At 46.3% G+C, this 19830-nt stretch overlaps 1 pseudogene; it reads left to right on the top strand.

Moving 5' to 3' along the window:
- LOC110569001 (protein FAM181B-like) overlaps window positions 1-15169 on the top strand; it is a 31913-nt pseudogene extending 16744 nt beyond the window's left edge.
- Window positions 15170-19830: the final 4661 nt, after the last annotated feature.

Below are 19830 nucleotides of genomic sequence, written 5' to 3' on the forward strand. Positions count from 1 at the left end.
GAAGTGGCTGAAACATTACTGATGGCTTTGAAGTGGATCATGAGGGGAGGAAAAGTAAGACTTCATGCTGTGTTATTTTAAAACTCGATACAGTATGCTTGTTTTTCAGCTAAAATAAAATGTAACATTTTTGTGTGGGTTTTAATATGTGTAGCTGAAATATGATCTATTTTTGAAGACCACAGACATTTATAAAGAAAAACTAAAAGGAGCAGTTTAGGATGGTCTTTCTTCCAATGACAAGATTTTAAAATCATTTTTAGATTTTATGAGTTATCTTTCCTGTCTAGATTTTGGAAATCAGAGAGAAAGTGAAGCTTTTAGATGGAAAGGGTCTGTCAAGTAGGCCACTTGCTGAATATTGAAAACAATGAAAAGGTACCATGTGGGCTAACACAACATTCAATTCAGATACTGAATATATTGTTTAACAGGAACTTTTTACTTTTTTGAGACAGAGTCTTGCTCTGTCACTCAGGCTGGAGTGCAGTGGCACGATCTCGGCTCACTGCAACCTCCACCTCCCAGGTTCAACAATTCTCCTGCTTCAACCTCCCCAGTAGCTGGGATTATAGGCACCAGCCACCACGTCCAGCTAATTTTCGTATTATTTTTAGTAGTGATGGGGTTTCACCATGTTGTTCGGGCTGGTCTTGAACTCCTGACCTCAAATAATCCAACCACCTCGGCCTCCCAAAGTGCTGGGATTACAAGTATGAGCCACCGTAACAGGAACTTTTAACAGAACTTACGAGAAAGGCAGTCTCTAAGTTGAGCGCTTGCCTAGTCTTTTTAGCACAACTGCATGGCCTGAATGTTTTAAGTAGAAACAGGAGGATCCCTCACCATCGCTACCTGTCATTCCATCTCCCAAAATTCAGATGTAAGACAACTTTAGGAGTTCAGGTTTTTCCTATTAAGTAATGAAGTATAATTTTTTTTTTTTTTTTTTTTTTTTAGACAGAATCTCACTCTGTCACCAGGCTGGAGTGCAGTGGCGCTGTCTCGGCTCAGTGCAACCTCCATCTCCCAGGTTCAAGTCATTCTCCTGCCTCAGCCTCCCAAGTAGCTGGGATTACAAGTGCACGCCACCATGCCCAGCTAATTTTTGTATTTTTTGTAGAGATGGGGTTTCACCATCTTGGCCAGGATGGTCTTGATCTCTTGACCTCATGATCCACCTACCTTGGCCTCCCAAAGTGCTGGGATTACAGGCGTGAGCCACTGCGCCTGGCCTGAAGTATACTGTGGACTGAACTTTACATACCCAGTGGCAGATGCAAATGCTCAAGAGACTATAAAAGTACTGAACAGAAGACACTGTATCAACATGTCACCAAGTTAAAGTCATCTTAGAATTTAGGTTTCATACTGAACTTTGCTTTCTTTCCCTCTCAGTCCCAGCCAGTCAAATTTGGTCTTCTGGAGTCAAGCCAAACCTAGGTCAGATGGTGTAAATATGTGTCATAAGTTGAGGCTGCCTAACAAAATGCCACATGCTGTGCTTAAATGAAAGAAATTTATTCCCTTGCAGTTCTGGAGAAGAGAAGTTCAAGATTAAGGTGCCAGCAAGGTGGGGTTCTGGCAAGGGCTCTCTGCTTGGCTTGTAATGGCGGCTTTCTTGCTGTGTCCTCACAAGGAGAGAGAGCTCGGGCATGAGCATGCTAGCTATCAGATGTGTGGCTCTTCTTATAAGGACGCTAATCCCATCTTTTTTTAAAAAAATATTATTTATTTATTTAGTGAGACAGAGTCTCACTCTGTCTCCCAGGCTGGAGTGCAGTAGCGTGACCACAGCTCACTGCAACCTACGCCTCCTGGGTTCAAGCAATTCTTGTGCCTCAGCCTCCCAAGTAGCTGGAATTGCAGGTGTGCACCACCACGCCTGGCTAATTTTTGTGTTTTTAGTAAAGACAGGATTTCACCATGTTGGCCAGCTGGTCTCAAACTCCTGACCTCGAATGATCCACCCTCCTTGGCCTCCCAAAATGCTGGGATTACAGGTGTGAGCCTCCACACCTGGCCTAATCCCATCATCATTAAGGCCCTACTCTCATGATCTCAGTGGTTGATGGGTTGATGGGATTAAGGTGAAAATATGGAAGAAAATCAGAATGTTTGAATGGACTTTATGTGAAGTGGTTGCATCTCCTTTACCTGAATGTGTTAATAGGAAGGGTGTTACATCTGACTGGGGAACACGTTGTACCTAGTATTGTGAAGCAGAAGGCACGGACATTTGCTCTTTGGCCAGTATTAATTGGACACACTAAATGAGAACCCATGGGCTTGAGCCCAGATAGGCTGTTAATTTGAAAAAAGTATAAAATACTTGGTGGGCAAAGAGATTTTCACTTTAATGACCTGTTGGAGGCTGGAAGCGTGGTACCACGTTCTCTGCGCAATAGTATTGTACATGAGTGCCACCCAGTGGTGACCACTGGGATTTTGGACCAGGAAATCCCTAGACCGCGTAGTTAGTAGCTTGCGATTGGGAATTAATTGAAACTGGCCCTAAGATTGAAGGACACGCTCTAATCTTAAAGCCTGAAATATGCATGTTGTCTTCGGGGATGGCAGAGATACAGTTCAATAAGGAAGGCAGTGCCCAGGAGAGTTCCATAATAAAATGGAAATGGTTTCTACAGGAGCATGATACTGAGGGAATGCAAGGAGGGCTTTTCCCCTGGGGCCGGTTTTGGAACCAGCTGAGGATCTGCCAGGCCTATGGCATCATGGATGGTGCCCCATGAACAGCTCTCAGTTGACAACAAAGAGCTATTTGGTTTGTGGTTGGCAGTTTCAAGGTGGATGGACAGCATCCAGATCTGAAGGCCACCACATCATGAGCAATAATGGGAAAACTCATATTGAAAAAGGCAAGAACCAATCAGCCCAGTGAGATGAATTGCATGCTGCATTTCTTACTATGACAAAAAAATGGAACAATCATAAGAGCCCGCGTTTAGGTTTTTACTGACTCGTGGGCCGTGGCCAATGGCCTGGCCATGTGACCAGGCAGAGGGGCAATGGCAAACTGGGCTGTGAAAGGGATACCCACATGGAGTACAGAACTGCAGGAATTTAAGGGGCACATTAAAGTAGGTCACGCCGATGCCCACCTGAAGAACCTCTCCCAGGATCACTGATCGGAGCTGGTAGGTGAATATCCTGGTGAACAAACTTAAGGAGGCCACCTGGGCTCAACAAAGGAATGGACACAGGGGAGCTGCAGCAGCACAGGGATGGACTGCTCAGAAACACGTCCCTGCTGCACCCTCAGAGGCACCAAATGCCAAGAAGAACTGCCCTGACAATAAGAAGATGGAGACCGCAGGTGGCTATGGGGCAGATTCCTCACGGGAGAAGACCCCACCTGCAGCTGGCAGCTGGACTGTACAGAACCCCTGCTGGAAGCCCTGGCGGGAGTTTAGGAATGGGTTCTGGCAGGAATAGGCACTTACTGTGGACTGAACTTCACATACCCAGTGGCAGATGCAAATGCTCAAGATACTATAAAGGTACTGAACAGAAGACACTGTATCAACGTGTCACCGAGTTACATTCCCTCAGACCAAGGAATACACTTTACAACCATGTCGGGCAAGGAGACATCCCATCAAATGGATATATCATGTTGCACATTATCCTGAGAGTAGTTTGTTAGAGAATTGAAATGGGCAAAGGAAATAGTTGTTATCTTACATGGGGAGAGAGAAAAGCGTGAAGGCTTATGCATCTCCATGCATGTGTGCTCATACTTAACATGAGGGGGTCAAGGAGTGTCCCCACTAGATAGATCCCTCCACTCTTGGGGTGATCTGGGGAAGATGGCCAGGACTATGCAGTTCTTCCCTATGGCACTTCAACTTTCTTGTTTGCCACCTGATGAAAAAAGCCTGAGATCAGGTGTTGGAAGCAGGAATAATAATTATTATTATTTTTTGAGACACAGTTTCGCTCTTGTTACCTAGGCTGGAGTGCAATGGCGCGATCTCGGCTCACCGCAACCTCCGCCTTCTGGGTTCAGGCAATTCTCCTCCCTCAGCCTCCTGAATAGCTGGGATTGCAGGCATGCGCCACCATGCCCAGCTAATTTTTTGTATTTTTTTTTTTAGTAGAGACGGGATTTCACCATGTTGACCAGGATGGTCTCGATCTCTTGACCTTGTGATCCACCCGCCTTGGCCTCCCAAAGTGCTGGGATTACAGGTGTGAGCCACCGCGCCTGGCCCCTCAGGAATAATTCTTAAGTGAGAAAGAGTTGCTGTATCTTTTAACACTTGTGTCAGAAATCCCGAAGGTCTGATGGGATGGCTGCGCCTCCACTGCATCGGAGGTGGACGGCAAGTGCAGCTATATCTCCTGCTGGTCAGGGCAGCCTCCCGGTTCTGTCTCTATGCAGCCCAGCCTTATGCGACTGGAAATGGCCCTGGGGGAGGCACTTGCTGGACTAGTATTGCTGCTGGCCATCTGGACCTACACAGTGATGAACCTAACATCCCTTCATCCTTTCTAAAGGTGTGAAAGTGTGGGTGAAATCAATGACAAATGGAGAGAAGTAGCGGAGGGCAAAGGAATGAATAGATGAGTTATGCAATGAGAGAAACACGACAATACCTTGGTGCCTCGAGCTACGTTCAGAGCAAGGAACTGATATTGTCTCTTAGCACAGTTCTAGCAGATGCCTGAAAGGGTAAACTTGTATGTTTGTGAAAACCATACCTGCTTCAGGAATCTGACAAGGTCGAATGGTGGCCTGCAAGCCTGGTGACATCACTGTCAGAGTCACTGCGGTCACACAACGATGACCAAGTGGAACTCTAGCATCTTTCAACCCTGACTTCTCAGGGTACACCTACGACAAAGGATATCATCTGGGAAGGGTTTTTTGGGGCGTCAGACTGTGTGGAGTAGGATTACTGGTTGACTGCCTCCTGTGTAACTATACACCCAGGTGATCAGGGGCTTACAAAGGTCCCCCCTGGTTATCTTGGATGACAGAGAATGGTGGCCTGCCCAACATGCCAGTGTGCTGTGCACAGACACAAACCACCCTTTTCTGTGAATGGAAAGCTTTTACACAAACCAGGAAAAGCCACTGGGATTCTGATGGAACTAAAGCAATAGGCATCATGCAGTGGGTCCAGATTCCCCAGGGAGCAGCCCCTCCACGCACAAGGGAGACAATGGGAACCTCTATGACAGATTCAGACTAAATGACAATGAGGTGTGACAACCACTTATATAATGCAAGTATAGGGAAAACCAATACTTTTGGGTAACAAAACATGTATCCTAACTGCATTCGGCCATGAGGACACAGTAGCAACAGCCTGCATGGTGGCCTGAACACCGGCCCACCAGACAGAAAAGGCCCTTAGGGCAGATGGGTGCTGGCTAGGCTTCCTGGGATGAGCTGAATTTGCTTTTTTTTGAGAGGGAGTCTTGTTCTTGTCGTCCAGGCTGGAGAGCAGTGGCATGATCTTGGTTCACTGCAACCTCTGCCTCCTGTTGCCAAGTGATTCTCCTGCCTCAGCCTCCCAAGTAGCTGGGATTACAAGAGCCCGTCACCATGTCTGGCTAATTTTTGCATTTAGTAGAGATGGGGTTTCACCATGTTGGTCAGGCTGGTCTCCAACTCCTGACCTCAAATGATTCACCCTCCTTGGGCCTCCCAAAGTGCTGGGATTACAGGTGTGAGCCACTAGATCTGGCCTGAATTTGCTTTTGATGAAGAGCAGCACTCAGAGGGGAAAGATTTATTTTAAAAAAATAAGCAGATTAGAGGGAGTAAGGGGTGGGAGTCAGCTTGGGAGCGATGAGGCTTTGGTAAAGTGGGTTGGCTAATGTGGGGTAAAGCTAGCACCCAGTGTTGGAAAAGGGGTTGTCCCTAGATCCAAAAGGGTTCCTTGACTATTTTGTTACAGATGGATGCCATGGGGCAGTGGCCTGCTGTCCCGGTTGCCGAGGCTCAAGGGGCCCACCTGTGGGAATTGTATGGCCCTGCAAACCTATAGAGGTTCTCTGAAAGCTCTTGCAACTTGCACCTATGCACTCTGCTCTGGATAACCCACATCCTGTAGTACAATCAGCAGGAAAAAGAACTAGTCTGAATACCACCCACATCCCTGAAGGAGAGAGGATGTGAGCCCTGCTATATAACAGAAGCCAGTCTTTCAGCACAAGCCTGTGAACTGAGACAAGGTGACTGGCTTTGTCCCCAACTGACTTTGAAACCCAGAAATAACCAAGCCATGGCCAATTGTAATGACGCCTGGTATATTAATATCTGGCATGTGAACATGGGTGGATGCTGTTGGAAAGGCATAGCAAATAGCACTTCAATTATGACTGATTTATCCCGTGATGAAGCTGTATTGTGCAATGGCCATACTGAAGTCTGATGCAACACTGGCACTGTTGGTAAGATTCAACTATCCTACATAAATAAGTTATATGATAATCTGATGTTGACGACCAAATGTATTAGGAGATTCAAAGCCTCTTGAGGATGTAATACCACTGGAAAATGACTGGCTTCTGGAAGAACTGGATTTAGTTAACCATCAGCTAATTTCTGTGCTAAAGAGTCTGTAGGAGATTATCATAAGGTCCAAATAGCAGTAGAGCAAGAGGGAACTGAATAATCACATTAGTACAGAAACTTATAAATGTATGTAATGGCTTTATAGGACGGATTCCTTGTTTCTTTCAATCTAGCCCTACCCCATCCTGGCTCAACCACATTTCAGGCACATTCATAATAATAATACTGCTGTCTGCAATACAAATTCTATACTAAATGTAGATGCTTAAACAAATATGATTATCTTGCAGTAAGAGAGTTTAGCCTAAGTATCACGAGGTGACCTGTGTAGAAGAGAACTGATTCAGGAGGCTTGGTGGGGCTCAAACTTGCACATTCGGCCCGGGCACTGTGGCTCACGCCTGTAGTCCCAGCACTTTGGGAGGCCAAGGTGGGCGGATCACCTGAGGCCAGGAGTTCAAGACCAACCCGGCCAACATGGTGAAACCCAATCTCTACTAAAAATACAAAAAATTAGCCAAGCATGGTGGTGGTACATACCTGTAATCCCAGCTACCCTGGAGGCTGAGGCAGGAGAATTGCTTGAACCCAGGACGTGGAGGCTGCAGTGAGCCGAGATTGCACCATTGCCCTCCAACCTGGGTAACAAGAGCGAAACTCCGTCTCAAAAACAAACCAACAAAAACACAAAACTTTCACATTCCAAAGAAGGGAATGGTCTGGACTGGCTTCTGATTTTGTATCTTGCAACTCTGCTGAATTCATTTATTAGTTTTAACAGTTTCTTTGTGGAATCTTTAAGTACCAAGACCGGCTCAGCCATAGAGACCCCCATCCAGATGGTGCTGAAGGCATTAAGAAGCAGACACCCAGATAAAACAGCAGCAAAGTGGGACTATCAGGGGCCAACAGCCTTCCAAGCTGAGCTCCTCAGGGGGCTGACAGCATTCCCGGCTGAAGGCCTGGAGCAGACTCTGACCCACGCATTTATTCTCTCTGAGCAGCTGATTATTATCAACAAGCAGGTGTTCTGTGTTTTCTCATAGAACCAAGATAAACCAGGTAGGCAGCTGGTGCCTGCTTACCACTGATCAAGGACAAACCAGAAAGTATTCTCCACGAGGGAGCACCGGGGGCAGGGTCACAGATCCCGTGCATATTGTTTTTAACTGGTGTATGATATATATATATATGTGTGTGTGTGTATATATATATATATATATACATGTGTGTGTATATATATATATGTGTGTATATATATATGTGTGTGTGTGTATATATATATATATACTTTATATATATATATATATATATATATATATATATATATATATACTTTTTTGCTACTTTGGAATGCCCCAAGCAGTTTTCCACTTGGGGGGCATGGCTAGGTTTTCCTTGCTGCTGTTCGTAGCAAATAGTATATTTTATCAGACACTCAGCATTTCTCAACGTTAAGATCATGTTATCTATGAATAGACATAATTTTACTTCTTTTTTTCCAATTTTGGTGTCTTTTATTTTCCTTTCTTGCCTAGTTGCTCTGGGAAGAACTTCCAGTATTGTGTTGAAAAGAAACGGCAAAAGGGCAAAGGGCATCCTTGTCTTATTTCTGATCTTAGCATAAAAACTTTTAGTCTTTTGTCACTTTGTATAATGTTTGCTGCGTTTTTTTGTTTGTTTGTTTTTTTGAGACAGAGTCCCGCTCTTGTTGCCTAGGGTGGAGTGCAATGGCGCCATCTCGGCTCACTGTAACCTTTGCCTCCCAGGTTCAAGTGATTCTCCTGCCTCAGCCTCCTGAGTAACTGGGATTACAGGTGCCCGCCACCACACCCAGCTAATTTTTTGTATTTTTAGTAGAGATAGGGTTTCACTATGTTGGCCAGGCTGGTCTTGAACTCCTGACCTCAGGTGATCCAGCCACCCTGGCCTTGCAAAGTGCTGGGATTACAGGCATGAGCCACCGCACCTGGCCTGCTCCAGGTTTTAATAGATATTCTTTATCAGTTCCCCTCTATTCCTAATTTATCGAGTGTTTTTTGTTTTGTTTTTGAGACAGAGTCTTGCTCTGTCACCCAGGCTGGAGTGCAGTGGCACAATCTTGGCTCTCTGCAGCCTCTGCCTCCTGGGTTCAAGGGGTTCTCCTGCCTCAGCCTCCCAAGTAGCTGGGTTACAGGTACACACCATTGTGCCTAGCTAATTTTTGTATTTTTAGTAGAGATAGGGTCTTACCATGTTGGCCAGGCTGGTCTCGAACACCTGGCCTCAACAGATACACTCAGCTTGGCCTCCCAAAGTGTTAGGATTACAGGTACGAGCTACTGTGCCTGGCCAGGTATTTCTTTATAGCAATGCAAGAATGGATTGATATAATCTCCTTACTAGCTGTAGGTCTAATCGGATTTCCTATTTCTTCTTGAGTTGGTTTTTGTAGTTGGTGTCTTTCTAGGCATTTATCCATTTTCCCTAAGTTATCCACTTTGTTGGTATAAAATTGTTCACAGTACTCTCTTATAATCCTTTCATTTCTGTAAAATCAATAGTGACGTCCCCACTTTTATTTCTAATTTTAGTAATTCGAGGCTTCTGTTTTCTTTGTCCATCTAGCTAATGTTTTATCCCTTTTGTTGATCTTTCAAAGAACCAACTTTTGATTTTGTTGATTTTTCTCTCCTGTTTTTCTATTCTCTATTTGATTTGTCTTCACTCTTATCTTTATTATTTCCTATCTTCTGCTAGCTTTGGATTTAGTCTGTCCTTTTTCTAGTTCCCTAAGGTATACAGTTCACTTTTAAAGTTTGAGATCCTCCTTCTTTGTTGATGTCTGCATTGACAGCTGTCCGTTTCCCTCTCAGCACTGCTTTCACTTCATCCCATACGTTTTTTTATATGTGTGGGTTTTGTTTTCATTTGTCTTAAGGTATTTTCTGACTTCCCTTGTGATTTCTTCTTTGACCCACTGTTTAGACTGGGTGAGGTGTCTCATGCCTGTAATCTCAGCACTTTGGGAGGCCAAGGTGGGTGGATGACTTGAGGTCAGGAGTTCAAGACTAGCCTGAACAATATGGTGAAACCCTGCCTCTACTAAAAATACAAAATTAGCTGGGTTTGGTGGCATGCACTTGTAATCCCAGCTACCTGGGAGGCTGAGGCAGGAGAATTGCTTAAACCTAGGAGGCAGAGGTTGCAGTGAGCTGAGATCCTGCCATTGCGCTCCAGCGTGGGCAACAAGAGTGAAACTCCATCTCAAAAAAAAAAAAAAAAAAAAAAGCAAGAAAGGAAAGCAGAGTATATTGTTTAAATTTTCACATAGTTCTGAAATTTTCAGTTTCTTTATGTTACTGATTTTTAGTTTCATTCCATTTCAAACAGAAAAATATATTTTGATTTCAAACCTTTTTTTTTTTGTTTTGAGTCAGTCTCATTCTCTCACCCAGGCTGGGGTGCAGTGGCATGATCTCAGCTCAATGCAACCTCAGCCTCCTGAGTTGGAGTGGTTTTCCTGCCTCAACCTCCTGAGTATCTGGGATTACAGGCATATACCACCACGCCTGGCTAATTTTTTTTGTATTTTTAGTAGAGACGGGAGTTTCATGATGTTGGTCAGGCTGGTCTTGAACTGTTGACCTCATTTCTCAAACGATCTGCCCACCTCGGCCTCCCAAAGTGCTGGGATTACAGGTGTCAGCCATCATGCCTGGTCCAAACTTCTAAAATATATTAAGATTTCTTTTTCACTCCTTGGTTAATATTAATCTGTATCCTTTAGCTCTAATAAAACAGTAACCAGGTGTATAACAGCTTTTCTGGATTCTCTGAGTCATTCTAGTGAATCATTGAACCTTAGTGTGCTCATGGGGAATCTCCAGATACAAAGACCTAGAAAGAAAATTGTTTGTTACATAGAAGTGGTGAGAGTGGGCATCCTTGTCTTGTTCCAGCTCTGTACACCAGTACAACCACTATGGAAAACAGTTTGAAGATTTCTTAAAGAACTTAAAGTAGAACTACCATTTGATCCAGCAATCCCACTACTGGGTATCTTCCCAGAGGAAAGGAAGTGATTATATAAAAAAAGATACTTGCACACAGAAGTTTATAGCAGCACAAGTCATAACTGCAAAAACGTGGAACCAACCCAAATGCCCATCAATGAATGAGTGGATAAAGAAACTGTGGTATATTTATGATGGAATACTACTCACCCATAAAAAGGAATGCATTAATGGCATTCCCAGCAACCTGAATGGTATTGGAGGCTATTATTCTAAGCAAAGTAACTCAGCAATAGAAAACCAAGCATCATATGTTCTCATTCATAAGTAGGAGCTAAGCTATGAGGGTGCAAAGGTATAAGAGTGACACAGTGGACTTGGGGACTCAAGGAGAAAGAAAGGGTGAGGGGTAAAATACTACAAATTGGGCTTAGTGTATCTTGCTTGGGTGATGGTTGCACCAAAATCTCACAAATAACCACTAAGGAACTTATGTAATCAAATACCACCTGTTCCCCAAAACCTATGGAAATACAAAATTTATTTAAAAAGAAAGAAAACTGTTGGCCAGGTGTAGTGGCTCACGCCTGTAATCCCAACACTTTGCAAGGCCAAGGCAGGAGGATCATGAGGTCAGGAGATGGAGACCAGCCTGACCAACATGGTGAAACCCCATCTCTACTGAAAATACAAAAATTAGCTGGGTGTGGTGGTGCATGCCTGTAATTCCAGCTGCTCAGGAGACTGAGACAGGAGAATCGCTTGAACTTAGAAGGTGGAGATTGCAGTGAGCAAGACTGCACCGCCGCACTCCAGCCTGGGCAACACAGTGAGACTCTGTCTCAAAAAAAAAAAAAAAAGAAAGAAAACTGTTTAACAGAAAACATGAACAAATACTTGAACAAATGGAAAAACTACGAAGTTATTTGACAGGAAGTCTCAAAATAATCAAAATTCCAAATCTCTCTTAGTTATTTCCTAGAGTAAAATCAACCCTCATAAACATGCCATTAGGAATTTTTTAAACTGGCTGACATAACTATACAATTTATATTGGGAGTTTGAGGAGGGAAAGTAAGATCCTCAGAAAATTTTTGAAAACAAACAGCCAGTGGGGATCAAAGATATTAAAGCCCAGTGCAATGCTTAGTACATTAACAATGTGAAACTTATATGCAAAGAGACACCCAAATGGAACAGAATAGAAAGTCCAGAAATTCCCAAGTACATACAGAATTTAAAGTATGATAAAGATGGTACTTCAAATATCTATGTTGCTGGGAAAATTGATTATCTGTTTTGCCAAAGAAAAAGAGGAAGGAAGGAAGGAAGGAAATAAAAGAAAGAAAGAAAAGAAAAGAAGGAAGGAAAGAAAAGAAAGAAAAAAGAAAGGAAGAAAGGAAGGAAGGAAGGAAATAAAAGAAAAGGAAGGAAGGAAGGAAAGAAAAAGAAAGAAAGAAAAAAGGAAGGAAGGAAGGGAGAAAGAATCAGGTCAGGCATGGTGGCTCATGGGCAGATCACCTGAGTTCGGGAGTTCAAGACCAGCCTGGCCAACATGGCGAAACACCATCTTTACTAAAAATACAAAAATTAGCCAGGCGTGGTGGTGTGCACCTTTAATCGCAGCTACTCAGGAGGCTGAAGCATGATAATTGCTTGAACCTGGGAGGCAGAGGTTGCAGTGAGCTGAGATTGTGCCACTGCACCCCAGCCTGGGGGATAGAGCGAGATTCTGTCTCCAAAAGAAAATAAGCAAATCTATATTTCATACTATACACAGAAAATCACAGATTCAAATGTAAAAATTACTAGAATATAATTTGACCTAAGACTTTTCTACCTATGGCAAAAAAACCTAGAAACTCTGAAAAGAAAAGCTTGATGCATTTGGCTACATTAAAATGAAAAACCTCTACTTGGTAAAAATCTCAGTGGCAAAGTCAAAAGAGAAATGACCAACCAGGAAAATGTGCAACTCATTTTACAATTAAGGGGCTATACCCTCAATATATAGAGTTCTATATCAATCAAGAGTAACGCCCAATAGAAACTGAGCAAAGGATATAATGTCCTCAAAGCTGGAGTGGCTGGCTTCTGATTGCACTCCTGCCACTTGCTTCAGGCAGCCACGGTCCAAGGAGGATGAGAGGTTTATGAGACAAACCGGAACCTGTTACACGGCTGGGAGTCAATCCTGGGTGTCTTGCAGCTCCGAGAGCTACTCGGCTGAGCACAGACTACGTCTCCCAAACCACAGTTGATCAGTCCTCAGTCCTGTGAGTGAGAGGTGGTATGGTAATCAGCACTATCACAGCAATAGCCAATTAACGCACCTGTGAAATAACAAATTACAGGAATGTTAATTGCGGGGGGGGGGTTGTTTTGTAAAAACAGTATGTGGAAAAACTGAACATCCCCCAAGAGGTGGTCATAAATTATGACTGGTCCATACTGTGGATTTCTATGCAAGGAAAAAGAATAAAGACACTGTTTACTGATAGGGAAAGTGCGCTGAGATAGCTGCCAAGTGAAAAAGGAAAACCGCAGAGTAGAGTGTATGGTGCGCTGCCGCTTGTGTTTTAAAAGAAGGAAAAGGGAGACAATTGAATTTATACTGACTTATGTGTATTCCTTGAAAAATGGTCTCTGGAAAAATAAAGTGACAACTGTGCTTCTTGATGGAGGAATCAGAACTGGGCAAATGGATGGGGGGGAGATTAAAACTACAGTTATTTATAAGTAAAGTTTAAGAAAATTAATCTACTAGTTGATAAACTTGCTTTTCTTCCCCCCCCAATATGGAGTCTTGCTCTGCTGCCTAGGCTAGAGTGCAGTGGTGTGATCTCAGCTTACTGCAACTTCCACCTCCTGGGTTCTAGCAATTCTCCTGCCTCAGCCTCCCGAGTATATGAGATTACAGACGCATGCCACCACGCCTGACTGATTTTTGTATTTTTAGTAGAGACCAGGTTTCACCATCTTGGCCAGGCTGGTCTTGAACTCCTGACCTCAAGTGATCCGCCCACCTTAGCTTCCCAAAGTGTTGGGATTACAGGCGTGAGCCACCATGTCCGCCCAACTTACTTTTCAGTAAGACAGGAGAAAAAAATGAAAAGGGCAGGAAGAACATTTATCATTAAGACTACAGTTTTCCGACAAGACGTAATGAACTCCCCCGGGAGGCTAAGCTGCGAGCCAGGCCCGGAGCTAGTAGGCTGCGCCGCGCGCGCCGCGCCGGGACGGGAGCCGGGCCTGGGCGGCGGGCAGGAGCCGGCGGGGGCGCACGGGCAGCGCTGCGGACAGCCGGGGAGCCGCGGCGACGGCGGTGCAGGCGGAGCTTCTCAGCACGCACCCTTTCGTGCCCTTCGGTTTCGGGGGCTCCCCGGACGGGCTAGGGGGCGCCTTCGGAGCCCTGGACAAGGGCTCCTGTTTCGAGGACGATGAGACCGGGGCGCCGGCGGGCGCGCTGCTGTCGGGAGCCGAGGGAGGGGACGTGCGCGAGACCATCCGCGATCTACTCAGCTTCACTGACTCGGCGTCCAGCAAAATCAAGCTGGCGCTGGATAAGCCGGGCAAGTAGAAGCGGAAGGTGAACCACCGCAAGTACCTGCAGAAGCAGATCAAGCGCTGCAGCGGCCTCATGGGCCCCGCGCCCCCCGGCCCGCCCTCCCCGAGCGCCGCCGACACGCCCACCAAACGGCCGCTGGCCACCCCGGGCGCCCGGACAGTCGCAGCCCCAGCCCACGGCAAGGCTGCCCGCCGGCAGGAGGCGTCGCAGGCCGCGGCGGCCGCCAGCTTGCAAACCGGAGTCTGGCCGCGCTCTTCGACTCGCTGCGCCACGTTCCCGGGGGTGCCGAGCCGGCGGGGGGGTGCGGTGGGTGCTCCGGCGGCCGGGCTCGGCGCTGGGGGCGCTGGAGGGGACGCGGCCGGCCCCGCGGGGGGTGCGGCGGTCCCAGGGGCCAGGAAGGTCTCCCGCTGCGGGCCCGCAATCTGCCCCCGTCGTTCTTCACGGAGCCGTCCCGGGCGGGCGGCGGCGGGTGTGGCCCGTCGGGGCCGGACGTGAGCTTTGGCGACCTGGAGAAGGGCGCGGAGGCCGTGGAGTTCTTCGAGCTGCTGGGGCCCGACTACGGCGCAGGCACCGAGGCGGCCGTCTTCCTGGCCGCCGAGCCTCTCGACGTGTTCCCCGCCGGAGCCTCCGTACTGCGGGGACCACCGGAGCTGGAGCCCGGCCTCTTTGAGCCGCCGCCGTCAGTGGTGGGAAACCTACTGTACCCCGAGCCCTGAAGCGTCCCGGGCTGCCCCCCGACCAAGAAGCCGCCCCTGACTCCCCCCCCGCGGCGGCTTGGCCTTGGACGAGCCCTTGCGCCCCCTGTACCCCGCCGCTTCGGAGTCTCCCGGCGGGGAGGACGGGCCGGGCCATTTGGCCTCTTTCGCCCCTTTCTTTCCAGACTACGCCCTGCCCCCGCCGCCTGCGCCGCCCCATCAGGTGTCCTACGATTACGGCGCGGGCTACAGCCGCACCGCCTACTCCAGCCTTTGGAGACCTGACGGGGTTTGGAAAGGGGCGCCGGGGGAGGAGGGGGGCGCACCGGGACTGACTTCGAGGCACCCTTCCCGCCATTAGAGACGGCTATGGAGAGCGCTGCTCCTCTGGGGGTTGCTCCTAAATCTGAAGAACGCTGGGAAAACGCACGTGGAGATGAAGCCGGATTTTAAAAAAACGCACGTGGAGGTGAAACTGGATTTTTCAATTAATAAAAACAACTTCAGAAAAAAGAAAGAGGAGTTGGGATTGTTTAATCACAGCCTCAAGTGTTAAAACAAAAACAAATACGTTGGTAGATTCTTACTGGACCAGAGGAGCCAAGAAACCAAGACGGTTTGGGATATGGGGTGGGGGCAGCAGAAGGGGTTAAGAGGTGGCTTATGTAGCCACCTGTCCCTTCTATTTTTTCAGCGAAGGTCAGTGTATTTAGTGTAATTGCCCCTTCTAAACAGTGCCCTAGTCCTTCCCTTCCCTCTCCTTGAGTGCATTTTGAATTAAAGCCTATATTGAAAAGAAAAAAAAAGTATACTTTCCCCCATTTTAAAAATTGTGAAATACTCATAACATACAATGTACCATTTTAATCATGTTTTTTAGAGATGCAGTCTCTCTATGTTGCCCAGGCTGAACTTGCCCTCCTGAGCTCAAGAGATCCTCATGCTTCAGCCTCCTGAGTAGCTGGGACTATAGGCAAGTGCCACCACTCCCAGCTATTTCAATCATTTTTACCTGTATAGGTCAGTAGTATCAAGGACATTCAAATTGTTGTGCGGCCATCAGCACCATCTGTCTTCAGAACTCTTTCCATTTTGCAAAACTGAAACTCTGTCCCCATTCAACACTAATTCCCTATTAACCCCTCCCCCAAGTGCCTGGAAACCACTATTCTACTTTCTGTCTGAATTTGACTCCTCTAGGTACATCAGATAAATGGAATCATACAGTATTTGTCCTTTTGTGACTGGCTTATTTAACTTAGCATATTTTTTTTATGCTAAGATTCACTCATCTTGTAGCATGTGTCAGAATTTCCTTCCTTTTTAAGGTTGAATGATATTCCATTCTATAGATAGACCACATTTGGTTTATTCATTCATTCATTGATGGGCACTTGGGTGGCCTGGAAGCAATGATATGGGAAGGGGACCCCATTTAGGCTTAAGTTAGGGGGCTATGATGTCTTTGCAATACACATGATGAAACTGAGGCAGGAGGAAAATAAGCCCCTTGGCCAAGGCTCAGTGTTTAGGAAGTACAGGATAAACGCTGGTCTCAAGGCAGCAGCTGGGTTTACTGGGCGCAGTTCTGTCCCAGCCAATGAACTGGAAAATATAAGGTAGATACCCAAAACCCAACCAGGTGAATTTGCAAGGGCCGAGTGGAACATCAACATCAGAACCCCGGCTGGGCGCTATGGCTCATGCCTGTAATCCCAGCACTTTGGGAGGCCGAGGCAGGTGGATCACCTGAGGTCAGGAGTTCAAGACCAGCCTGACCAATATGGTGAAACCCCGTCTCTACTAAAAATACAAAAAGTAGCCAGGCATGGTGGTGGGTGCCTGTAGTTCCAGCTACTCAGGAGGCTGAGGCAGGAGAATCACTTGAATCTGGGGGGCGAAAGTTTCAATAAGCCGAGATGGCGCCACTACCCTCCAGCCTGGGTGACAGAGCAAGACTCTGTCTCAAAAAAACAAAACAAAACAAAAAAAACCCCCAACATCAGAACCCTGTGGGATAGCTGGTACTTACTGTCCATCATGGTCCCGAAGCTGCCCACCTCCATTCTCACACCCTGCTATTCCCCAGGTCCCTGCTCTGGCCCCAGATTCATTCTCAGGAAGCACTCTCACTACCACTTCCTACTCCTGTTCCCACAACAGACATTGCTAATTGATCCCTGCACAGCTAATTGATTCCCACAACAGACATTGCTAATTGATCCCTGTACAGCCATCAAGGAAGCCAGTGTTGGTCAAGCTCATCTTCAAAATGATCCCTACCTGCAATCTGGCTCATCATGGTGTCCACCTGTATGTCCTGTCTTTGCACATTCTGTTCCCACACCTAAAATGCTTGTCCCAGCATCCCCCTAGCTGATTCCTATTCATCCTCCTCTTTTAAGACTTAAGAGCCTCTCTCTAGGAAGCCTTTGCTGCCCCATCCAAATCTAGTGCTCACTGGACTCTAGTGCTCACCCTCACTTCCCCAGTGACCTTCTTCCCACTGTTTTACAATAGTTGGTTCACATTATCACTCGCTCTGTTAGACCAAGTTACTTGGGGGCTGGGACCCCTTCCCTTTCCCCATTCCATAGTCAGGGTGACTTCATGGGCCTGTGACCTGTGCAGTCCCAGGACCTCAGGCTCAGAAGGGCCCTTCACTTGGCTTCCTGCTCTGCTGTCACCATCTCATGACTCAATACTTTTATATTTGGGCCTGTGTTTTAGAAGTCAAGTCTGATGGGGTGATGGGCATGCACTGGGGGTGCCCAGTGGTCCCACCACCAGCCGCCTTTCTGCCTCCCTAGGACAATTTCTTGGTGGCTCCATCCTCTTCTCCTTGGTGCCAGGTAATGCCCAGGCTCCCCTCCTCGCCTGCAAACCCTGCCTGCCTCTGCCTGGGGCAGCAACCGAGTCCTGGTGAGCCAAGAAGGCTGGATGCAGGTGCCAGAGGGTTGAGTCAGGTGTGCATGCCCTGTGACATCTGGGGGCAGAGACAGGGAACACCAGAGCCATCCAGACTCTGAATTTTGAGTGTTGCTTGTGTGCCACATGTTGGAGTGATGGCTATGGGAAGGGGGAAGGCCAGCTTGACTTCCTCAGAGCCCACCGGGCTGGCAGGGGGGTGCCCAGCTGCCATGGAACCCAAGTCACAGGGCGGCCAAGTGTCCTGGCCATGAGGGTAGACTCCCCACGAGTACCCCATGCCCAAGAGCTGGGAGACCCACTTCTTTCCTTCCAACCTTCCAGAGTTCAGCTTGCATTTGTCTCTTCTGTCTGGCTTGAGGCATTCTACATGCAGAAGGTGCTACAAAATACAAATTGTAGAACTTTGGTGATTCTGCATGTGAGTTAGTTGTCTTATGTTTGCATTTAAAACCAGCACTGCGCAACGTAAAGATGCACAGGAAAAGCCATGCTAATGATTTAGAATTCAAAGATTTCTTTATTTCAAATGAAGTTAAATAGCAAACATAAACACCATGAAAAGTCAACAGAGAGGCCGCAGAAGAGAGAAGGCTTTATATGGCGTTCTTCTACTTTTTAAACACTGGACCGGGGTGGAATTTTCATTTTTCACTAGGCTCCACAAATCCTATAACCAGCTTTCCCGCTGCCCTCAGTGCCTGGTGAAGAGCACACTCAGCCTCCCAAAGTGCTGAGATTGCAGGTGTGAGCCACCAAGCCTGGCTAGGTTTTCTTTTAAGCATTAAGTGGTTACAAAGTTGCAAGTCCTACAATCCACCCTATAGGAATACAGGCTATATATTCCTATCCCTCCCCACCCGTCTTTCCCCAGAGAAAACTACCATCATGAATTTGCCTTCTCTGCAGTCCATGCTGCCTTCCTTTTCTAGCATGTGTTCCTCATGTGTTCATTTCCTAATGTGTTCATTTCCAAATTCACAGGAATGCAGTCTCACTGTATTTAATGTTTTGAACTGGGTTCACTCCCCAGTGTTATATTAATTAATTCATCCCTACTGACATGTGTAGATTTACTTTATTCTTTTTTACTGTGTTATATTGTATTTCATTGAATTAATATACCACAATGTATTAATTTCTCCCCTAGATTATGGACGTGTGCCCACTCACAATTAAATACACTATTTCCATGAATATTCTTGTGCCAGTGGCCTTGTGAGAGAGTGCTGGCTGTTCCTGCTATTTTCCTGCTTTTTACTAGATAGTAATACCACAAACATTTCCTAAAAATTAAAAATAGCAAGAAGCTATTTAAAAATCTTTATGCCAACAAGTTTGTGAACATAGAGGAAACAGACAAACACCTAGAAAAATCTAACTTGCTATAATGACTCGGGAAGAAATATTCCTGAATATTCTGGTAACCACTAAAGAAATAAAATCAGTAATTAAAAATATTCCCACTCTGAAAAAACAAATCCTGGAACAGTTTTACAGAAAGTGCCATCAGGCTGGGAAGGAACACATAATCCCAATATCTCACAAACTTTCTAAAGTATGGAAAAGGAAGAAATGCTCCCAATTCATTTTATGATGCTAATGTAAGCTGGATACCAAAACTTGACAAGGATTATGTGGGAAAGGCAAGTTATAGACCAGTCTTCTCATGAACAAGGTTACAACACTCCTCAACGGAACAGTAAAAACCAAATCCAGCCTTGCATAAGAAAGATAAGGCACTGCGTCAAGTGGAGCTCATCTCTACAGCTCTGCAAGTCCACATCCTGTTCTAGGCCTGGCTTTCATGCACATGGATGTCTTTCAGGGTATCCTGGTCTGTTCTATCTGTTATTTGCCTATATCTGTGCCAACTCATCCCATCATTTATAATACATCTTGGAACGTCATAATGAGTGTTTCACCATGTATTTGTTTCCCATGGCTGCTGCAACAAATTACCACAGACTTGGGTGCCTTAAAACAATAGGAATGAATTCCATCACAGTTCTGGAGGCTGAAAGTCAGACAAGGAGTGGGCTGCAGGCAGGGGCTCATGCCTGTAATCACAGCACTTTGGGAGGCTGAGGCAGG

This window comes from Aotus nancymaae, unplaced genomic scaffold (genome assembly GCF_030222135.1).
Source record: "Aotus nancymaae isolate 86718 unplaced genomic scaffold, 86718_ANA_hifiasm-v0.15.2.pri h1tg000041l, whole genome shotgun sequence".
In the NCBI taxonomy this organism is placed as follows: domain Eukaryota; kingdom Metazoa; phylum Chordata; class Mammalia; order Primates; family Aotidae; genus Aotus; species Aotus nancymaae.